This window comes from Procambarus clarkii, unplaced genomic scaffold (assembly GCF_040958095.1).
Source record: "Procambarus clarkii isolate CNS0578487 unplaced genomic scaffold, FALCON_Pclarkii_2.0 HiC_scaffold_109, whole genome shotgun sequence".
Classification (NCBI taxonomy): Eukaryota; Metazoa; Arthropoda; class Malacostraca; order Decapoda; family Cambaridae; genus Procambarus; species Procambarus clarkii.
The window spans coordinates 2,035,089-2,044,875 of record NW_027189142.1 but is presented as its reverse complement, the minus strand read 5'-3'; positions in this window follow the sequence as shown (position 1 = coordinate 2,044,875).

The window sequence follows — 9,787 nt, the reverse complement described above, 5'->3', positions numbered from 1 at the left end:
TGATTTTTTATCCGAATGCTGACTCTCTGCACCTATTTTCAGTTTCAAATTACGACTTTTTATACCGAAAATATGCCAATTACTGAAAACGGCAATGGGTCATATGTTGCCCACACCCCCCTGCAGTTTTCAAAATGTCTGAAATGTCGGAAATTTGACTCCTGAGCGTGATTTTTGAGCCGAATTCTGACTCTCTGCACTTATTTTCAGTTTCAAGATACGAATTTTTACACCGAAAATATGCCAATTACTGAAAACGGCAAATGGTCATATTTTGCCCAATCCCCCCTGCAGTTTTCAAAATGTCTGAAATGTCGGAAATTTGACTCCTGAGCGTGACTTTTGAGCCGAATTCTGACTCTCTGCACCTATTTTCAGTTTCAAATTACGACTTTTTATACCGAAAATATGCCAATTACTGAAAACGGCGATGGGTCATATTTTGCCCAAACCCCCCTGCAGTTTTCAAAATGTTTGAAATTTTGGAAACTTGACACCTAAGCGTGATTTTTTATCCGAATTCTGACTCTCTGCACCTATTTTCAGTTTCAAATTACGACTTTTTATACCGAAAATATGCCAATTACTGAAAACGGCGATGGGTCATATTTTGACCAAACCCCCCTGCAGTTTTCAAAATGTCTGAAATGTCGGAAATTTGACTCCTGAGCGTGATTTTTGAGCCGAATTTTGACTCTTTGCACTTTTTTTCAGTTTCAAGATACGACTTTTTACACCGAAAATATGCCAATTACTGAAAACGGCGAATGGTCATATTTTGCCCAAACCCCCCTGCAGTTTTCAAAATGTCTGAAATTTCGGAAATTTGACTCCTGAGCGTGATTTTTGAGCCGAATTTTGACTCTTTGCACTTTTTTTCAGTTTCAAGATACGACTTTTTACACCGAAAATATGCCAATTACTGAAAACGGCGAATGGTCATATTTTGCCCAAACCCCCCTGCAGTTTTCAAAATGTCTGAAATTTCGGAAATTTGACTCCTGAGCGTGATTTTTTATCCGAATTCTGACTCTCTGCACCTATTTTCAATTTCAAATTACTACTTTTTATACCGAAAATATGCCAATTACTGAAAACAACGAGGGGTCATATTTTGCCTAAACCCCACTGCGGTTTTCAAAATGTCTGAAATTTGACTCCTGATCACAGCGATGGGTCATATTTTGCCCAAACCCCCCTGCAGTTTCCAAAATGTTTGAAATTTCGGAAATTTGACTCCTGAGCGTGATTTTTTATCCGAATTCTGACTCGCTGCACCTATTTTCAGTTTCAAATTACGACTTTTTATACCGAAAAAATGCCAATTACTGAAAACGGCGATGGGTCATATTTTGACCAAACCACCTTGCAGTTTTCAAAATGTCTGAAATGTCGGAAATTTGACTCCTGAGCGTGATTTTTTATCAGAATTCTGACTCTCTGCACCTATTTTCAGTTTCAAATTACGACTTTTTATACCGAAAATATGCCAATTACTGAAAACGGAGATGGGTCATATTTCGCCCAAACCCCCCCTGCAGTTTTCAAAATGTCTGAAATGTCTGAAATTTGACTCCTGAGCGTGATTTTTGAGCCGAATTCTGACTCTCTGCACCTATTTTCAGTTTAAAATTACGACTTTTTACCCCCGAAAATATGCCAATTACTGAAAACAGCGATGGGTTATATTTTGACCAAACCCCCCTGCAGTTTTCAAAATGTCTGAAATGTCTGAAATTTGACTCCTGAGCGTGATTTTTGAGCCGAATTCTGACTCTCTGCACCTATTTTCAGTTTCAAATTACGACTTTTTATACCGAAAATATGCCAATTACTGAAAACGGCGAATGATCATATTTTGCCCAAACCCCCCTACAGTTTTCAAAATGTCTGAAATGTCGGAAATTTGACTCCTGAGCGTGATTTTTTATCAGAATTCTGACTCTCTGCACCTATTTTCAATTTCAAATTACGACTTTTTATACCGAAAATATGCCAATTACTGAAAACAACGATGGGTCATATTTTGCCTAAACCCCACTGCGGTTTTCAAAATGTCTGAAATTTGACTCCTGAGCACGGCGATGGGTCATATTTTGCCCAAACCCCCCTGCAGTTTTCAAAATGTTTGAAATTTCGGAAATTTGACTCCTGAGCGTGATTTTTTATCCGAATTCTGACTCTCTGCACCTATTTTCAGTTTCAAATTACGAATTTTTATACGGAAAATATGCCAATTACTGAAAACAGCGATGGGTCATATTTTGCCCAAACCCCCCTGCAGTTTTCAAAATGTCTGAAATGTCGGAAATTTGACTCCTGAGCGTGATTTTTTATCCGAATTCTGACTCTCTGCACCTATTTTCAGTTTCAAATTACGACTTTTTATACAGAAAATATTCCAATTACTGAAAACGGCGAATGGTCATATTTTGCCCAAACCCCCCTGCAGTTTTCAAAATGTCTGAAATTTCGGAAATTTGACTCCTGAGCGTGATTTTTGAGCCGAATTCTGACTCTCTGCACCTATTTTCAGTTTGAAATTACGACTTTTTATACCGAAAATATGCCAATTACTGAAAACGGCGATGGGTCATATTTTGACCAAACCCCCTTGCAGTTTTCAAAATATCTGAAATGGCGGAAATTAGACTCCTGAGCGTGATTTTTTATCCGAATTCTGACTCTCTGCACCTATTTTCAGTTTCAAATTACGACTTTTTATACCGAAAATATGCCAATTACTGAAAACGGCGATGGGTCATATTTTGCCCAAACCCCCCCTGCAGTTTTGAAAATGTCTGAAATTTCGGAAATTTGACTCCTGAGCGTGATTTTTGAGCCGAATTCTGACTCTCTGCACTTATTTTCAGTTTCAAGATACGACGTTTTACACTGAAAGAATGCCTATTACTGAAAACGGCGAATGGTCATATTTTGCCCTAACCCCCCTGCAGTTTTCAAAATGTATGAAATGTCGGAAATTTGACTCCTGAGCGTGATTTTATATCCGAATTCTGACTCTCTGCACCTATTTTCAGTTTCAAATTTCGACTTTTTATACCGAAAATATGCCAATTACTGAAAACGGCGATGGGTCATAATTTGCCCAAACCCCCCTACAGTTTTCAAAATGTCTGAAATGTCTGGAATTTGACTCCTGAGCGTGATTTTTTAGCCGAATTCTGACTCTCTGCACCTATTTTCAGTTTCAAATTACGACTTTTTATACCGAAAATATGCCAATTACTGAAAACGGCGATGGGTCATATTTTGCCCAAACCCCCCTGCAGTTTTCAAAATGTTTGAAATTTTGGAAACTTGACACCTAAGCGTGATTTTTTATCCGAATTCTGACTCTCTGCACCTATTTTCAGTTTCAAATTACGACTTTTTATACCGAAAATATGCCAATTACTGAAAACGGCGATGGGTCATATTTTGCCCAAACCCCCCTGCAGTTTTCAAAATTTTTGAAATGTCGGAAATTTGACTCCTGAGCGTGATTTTTGAGCCGAATTTTGACTCTTTGCACTTTTTTTCAGTTTCAAGATACGACTTTTTACACCGAAAATATGCCAATTACTGAAAACGGCGAATGGTCATATTTTGCCCAAACCCCCCTGCAGTTTTCAAAATGTCTGAAATTTCGGAAATTTGACTCCTGAGCGTGATTTTTTATCCGAATTCTGACTCTCTGCACCTATTTTCAATTTCAAATTACGACTTTTTATACCGAAAATATGCCAATTACTGAAAACAACGATGGGTCATATTTTGCCTAAACCCCACTGCGGTTTTCAAAATGTCTGAAATTTGACTCCTGATCACAGCGATGGGTCATATTTTGCCCAAACCCCCCTGCAGTTTCCAAAATGTTTGAAATTTCGGAAATTTGACTCCTGAGCGTGATTTTTTATCCGAATTCCGACTCTCTGCACCTATTTTCAGTTTCAAATTACGACTTTTTATACCGAAAAAATGCCAATTACTGAAAACGGCGATGGGTCATATTTTGACCAAACCACCTTGCAGTTTTCAAAATGTCTGAAATGTTTGAAATTTGACTCCTGAGCGTGATTTTTGAGCCGAATTCTGACTCTCTGCACCTATTTTCAGTTTCAAATTACGACTTTTTACCCCCGAAAATATGCCAATTACTGAAAACAGCGATGGGTTATATTTTGACCAAACCCCCCTGCAGTTTTCAAAATGTCTGAAATGTCTGAAATTTGACTCCTGAGCGTGATTTTTGAGCCGAATTCTGACTCTCTGCACCTATTTTCAGTTTCAAATTACGACTTTTTATACCGAAAATATGCCAATTACTGAAAACGGCGAATGATCATATTTTGCCCAAACCCCCCTACAGTTTTCAAAATGTCTGAAATGTCGGAAATTTGACTCCTGAGCGTGATTTTTTATCAGAATTCTGACTCTCTGCACCTATTTTCAATTTCAAATTACGACTTTTTATACCGAAAATATGCCAATTACTGAAAACAACGATGGGTCATATTTTGCCTAAACCCCACTGCGGTTTTCAAAATGTCTGAAATTTGACTCCTGAGCACGGCGATGGGTCATATTTTGCCCAAACCCCCCTGCAGTTTTCAAAATGTTTGAAATTTCGGAAATTTGACTCCTGAGCGTGATTTTTTATCCGAATTCTGACTCTCTGCACCTATTTTCAGTTTCAAATTACGAATTTTTATACGGAAAATATGCCAATTACTGAAAACGGCGATGGGTCATATTTTGCCCAAACCCCCCTGCAGTTTTCAAAATGTCTGAAATGTCGGAAATTTGACTCCTGAGCGTGATTTTTTATCCGAATTCTGACTCTCTGCATCTATTTTCAGCTTCAAATTACGACTTTTTATACAGAAAATATTCCAATTACTGAAAACGGCGAATTTTCATATTTTGCCCAAACCCCCCTGTAGTTTTCAAAATGTCTGAAATGTCGGAAATTTGACTCCTGAGCGTGACTTTTGAGCCGAATTCTGACTTTCTGCACCTATTTTAAGATTCAAATTACGACTTTTTATACCGAAAATATGCCAATTACTGAAAACGGCGATGGGTCATATTTTGCCCAAACACCCCTGCAGTTTTCAAAATGTCTGAAATTTCGGAAATTTGACTCCTGAGCGTGATTTTTGAGCCGAATTCTGACTCTCTGCACCTATTTTCAGTTTCAAATTACGACTTTTTATACCGAAAATATGGCAATTACTGAAAACGGCGATGGGTCATATTTTGACCAAACCCCCTTGCAGTTTTCAAAATATCTGAAATGTCGGAAATTAGACTCCTGAGCGTGATTTTTTATCCGAATTCTGACTCTCTGCACCTATTTTCAGTTTCAAATTACGACTTTTTATACCGAAAATATGCCAATTACTGAAAATGGCGATGGGTCATATTTTGCCCAAACCCCCCCCTGCAGTTTTGAAAATGTCTGAAATTTCGGAAATTTGACTCCTGAGCGTGATTTTTGAGCCGAATTCTGACTCTCTGCACTTATTTTCAGTTTCAAGATACGACGTTTTACACCGAAAGAATGCCTATTACTGAAAACGGCGAATGGTCATGTTTTGCCCTAACCCCCCTGCAGTTTTCAAAATGTTTGAAATGTCGGAAATTTGACTCCTGAGCGTGATTTTATATCCGAATTCTGACTCTCTGCACCTATTTTCAGTTTCAAATTTCGACTTTTTATACCGAAAATATGCCAATTACTGAAAACGGCGATGGGTCATAATTTGCCCAAACCCCCCTACAGTTTTCAAAATGTCTGAAATGTATTTAATTTGACTCCTGAGCGTGATTTTTGGACCGAATTCTGACTCTCTTCACCTATTTTCAGTTTCAAATTACGACTTTTTATACCGAAAATATGCCAATTACTGAAAACGGCGATGGGTCATATTTTGCCCAAACCCCCCTGCAGTTTTCAAAATGTCTGAAATGTCGGAAATTTGACTCCTGAGCGTGATTTTTGAGCCGAATTTTGACTCTTTGCACTTTTTTTCAGTTTCAAGATACGACTTTTTACACCGAAAATATGCCAATTACTGAAAACGGCGAATGATCATATTTTGCCCAAACCCCCCTGCAATTTTCAAAATGTCTGAAATTTCGGAAATTTGACTCCTGAGCGTGATTTTTGAGCCGAATTCTGACTCTCTGCTCCTATTTTCAGTTTCAAATTACGACTTTTTATACCGAAAATATGCCAATTACTGAAAACGGCGAATGGTCATATTTTGCCCAAACCCCCCTGCAGTTTACAAAATGTCTGAAATGTCGGAAATTTGACTCCTGAGCGTGACTTTTGAGCCGAATTCTGACTCTCTGCACCTATTTTAAGATTCAAATTACGACTTTTTATACCGAAAATATGCCAATTACTGAAAACGGCGATGGGTCATATTTTGCCCAAACCCCCCTGCAGTTTTCAAAATGTCTGAAATTTCGGAAATTTTACTCCTGAGCGTGACTTTAGAGCCGAATTCTGACTCTCTGCACCTATTTTAAGATACAAATTACGACTTTTTATACCGAAAATATGCCAATTACTGAAAACGGCGATGGGTCATATTTTGCCCAAACCCCCCTGCAGTTTTCAAAATGTCTGAAATTTCGGAAATTTGACTCCTGAGCGTGACTTTTGAGCCGAATTCTGACTCTCTGCACCTATTTTCAGTTTCAAATTACGACTTTTTATACCGAAAATATGGCAATTACTGAAAATGGCGATGGGTCATATTTTGCCCAAACCCCCCCCCCCCCCCTGCAGTTTTGAAAATGTCTGAAATTTCGGAAATTTGACTCCTGAGCGTGATTTTTGAGCCGAATTCTGACTCTCTGCACTTATTTTCAGTTTCAAGATACGACGTTTTACACCGAAAGAATGCCTATTACTGAAAACGGCGATGGGTCATAATTTGCCCAAACCCCCCTACAGTTTTCAAAATGTCTGAAATGTCTGGAATTTGACTCCTGAGCGTGATTTTTGAGCCGAATTCTGACTCTCTGCACCTATTTTCAGTTTCAAATTACGACTTTTTATACCGAAAATATGCCAATTACTGAAAACGGCGATGGGTCATATTTTGCCCAAACCCCCCTGCAGTTTTCAAAATGTTTGAAATTTCGGAAACATGACACCTAAGCGTGATTTTTTATCCGAATTCTGACTCTCTGCACCTATTTTCAGTTTCAAATTACGACTTTTTATACCGAAAATATGCCAATTACTGAAAACGGCGATGGGTCATATTTTGCATAAACCCCCCTGCAGTTTTCAAAATGTCTGAAATGTCGGAAATTTGACTCCTGAGCGTGATTTTTGAGCCGAATTCTGACTCTCTGCCCCTATTTTCAGTTTCAAATTACGACTTTTTATACCGAAAATATGCCAATTACTGAAAACAACGATGGGTCATATTTTGCCTAAACCCCACTGCGGTTTTCAAAATGTCTGAAATTTGACTCCTGAGCACGGCGATGGGTCATATTTTGCCCAAACCCCCCTGCAGTTTTCAAAATGTTTGAAATTTCGGAAATTTGACTCCTGAGCGTGATTTTTTATCCGAATTCTGACTCTCTGCACCTATTTTCAGTTTCAAATTACGAATTTTTATACGGAAAATATGCCAATTACTGAAAACGGCGATGGGTCATATTTTGCCCAAACCCCCCTGCAGTTTTCAAAATGTCTGAAATGTCGGAAATTTGACTCCTGAGCGTGATTTTTTATCCGAATTCTGACTCTCTGCATCTATTTTCAGCTTCAAATTACGACTTTTTATACAGAAAATATTCCAATTACTGAAAACGGCGAATTGTCATATTTTGCCCAAACCCCCCTGTAGTTTTCAAAATGTCTGAAATGTCGGAAATTTGACTCCTGAGCGTGACTTTTGAGCCGAATTCTGACTCTCTGCACCTATTTTAAGATTCAAATTACGACTTTTTATACCGAAAATATGCCAATTACTGAAAACGGCGATGGGTCATATTTTGCCCAAACACCCCTGCAGTTTTCAAAATGTCTGAAATTTCGGAAATTTGACTCCTGAGCGTGATTTTTGAGCCGAATTCTGACTCTCTGCACCTATTTTCAGTTTCAAATTACGACTTTTTATACCGAAAATATGCCAATTACTGAAAACGGCGATGGGTCATATTTTGACCAAACCCCCTTGCAGTTTTCAAAATATCTGAAATGTCGGAAATTAGACTCCTGAGCGTGATTTTTTATCCGAATTCTGACTCTCTGCACCTATTTTCAGTTTCAAATTACGACTTTTTATACCGAAAATATGCCAATTACTGAAAATGGCGATGGGTCATATTTTGCCCAAACCCCCCCTGCAGTTTTGAAAATGTCTGAAATTTCGGAAATTTGACTCCTGAGCGTGATTTTTGAGCCGAATTCTGACTCTCTGCACTTATTTTCAGTTTCAAGATACGACGTTTTACACCGAAAGAATGCCTATTACTGAAAACGGCGAATGGTCATGTTTTGCCCTAACCCCCCTGCAGTTTTCAAAATGTTTGAAATGTCGGAAATTTGACTCCTGAGCGTGATTTTATATCCGAATTCTGACTCTCTGCACCTATTTTCAGTTTCAAATTTCGACTTTTTATACCGAAAATATGCCAATTACTGAAAACGGCGATGGGTCATAATTTGCCCAAACCCCCCTACAGTTTTCAAAATGTCTGAAATGTATTTAATTTGACTCCTGAGCGTGATTTTTGGACCGAATTCTGACTCTCTTCACCTATTTTCAGTTTCAAATTACGACTTTTTATACCGAAAATATGCCAATTACTGAAAACGGCGATGGGTCATATTTTGCCCAAACCCCCCTGCAGTTTTCAAAATGTCTGAAATGTCGGAAATTTGACTCCTGAGCGTGATTTTTGAGCCGAATTTTGACTCTTTGCACTTTTTTTCAGTTTCAAGATACGACTTTTTACACCGAAAATATGCCAATTACTGAAAACGGCGAATGATCATATTTTGCCCAAACCCCCCTGCAATTTTCAAAATGTCTGAAATTTCGGAAATTTGACTCCTGAGCGTGATTTTTGAGCCGAATTCTGACTCTCTGCTCCTATTTTCAGTTTCAAATTACGACTTTTTATACCGAAAATATGCCAATTACTGAAAACGGCGAATGGTCATATTTTGCCCAAACACCCTGCAGTTTACAAAATGTCTGAAATGTCGGAAATTTGACTCCTGAGCGTGACTTTTGAGCCGAATTCTGACTCTCTGCACCTATTTTAAGATTCAAATTACGACTTTTTATACCGAAAATATGCCAATTACTGAAAACGGCGATGGGTCATATTTTGCCCAAACCCCCCTGCAGTTTTCAAAATGTCTGAAATTTCGGAAATTTTACTCCTGAGCGTGACTTTAGAGCCGAATTCTGACTCTCTGCACCTATTTTAAGATTCAAATTACGACTTTTTATACCGAAAATATGCCAATTACTGAAAACGGCGATGGGTCATATTTTGCCCAAACCCCCCTGCAGTTTTCAAAATGTCTGAAATTTCGGAAATTTGACTCCTGAGCGTGACTTTTGAGCCGAATTCTGACTCTCTGCACCTATTTTCAGTTTCAAATTACGACTTTTTATACCGAAAATATGGCAATTACTGAAAATGGCGATGGGTCATATTTTGCCCAAACCCCCCCCCCCTGCAGTTTTGAAAATGTCTGAAATTTCGGAAATTTGACTCCTGAGCGTGATTTTTG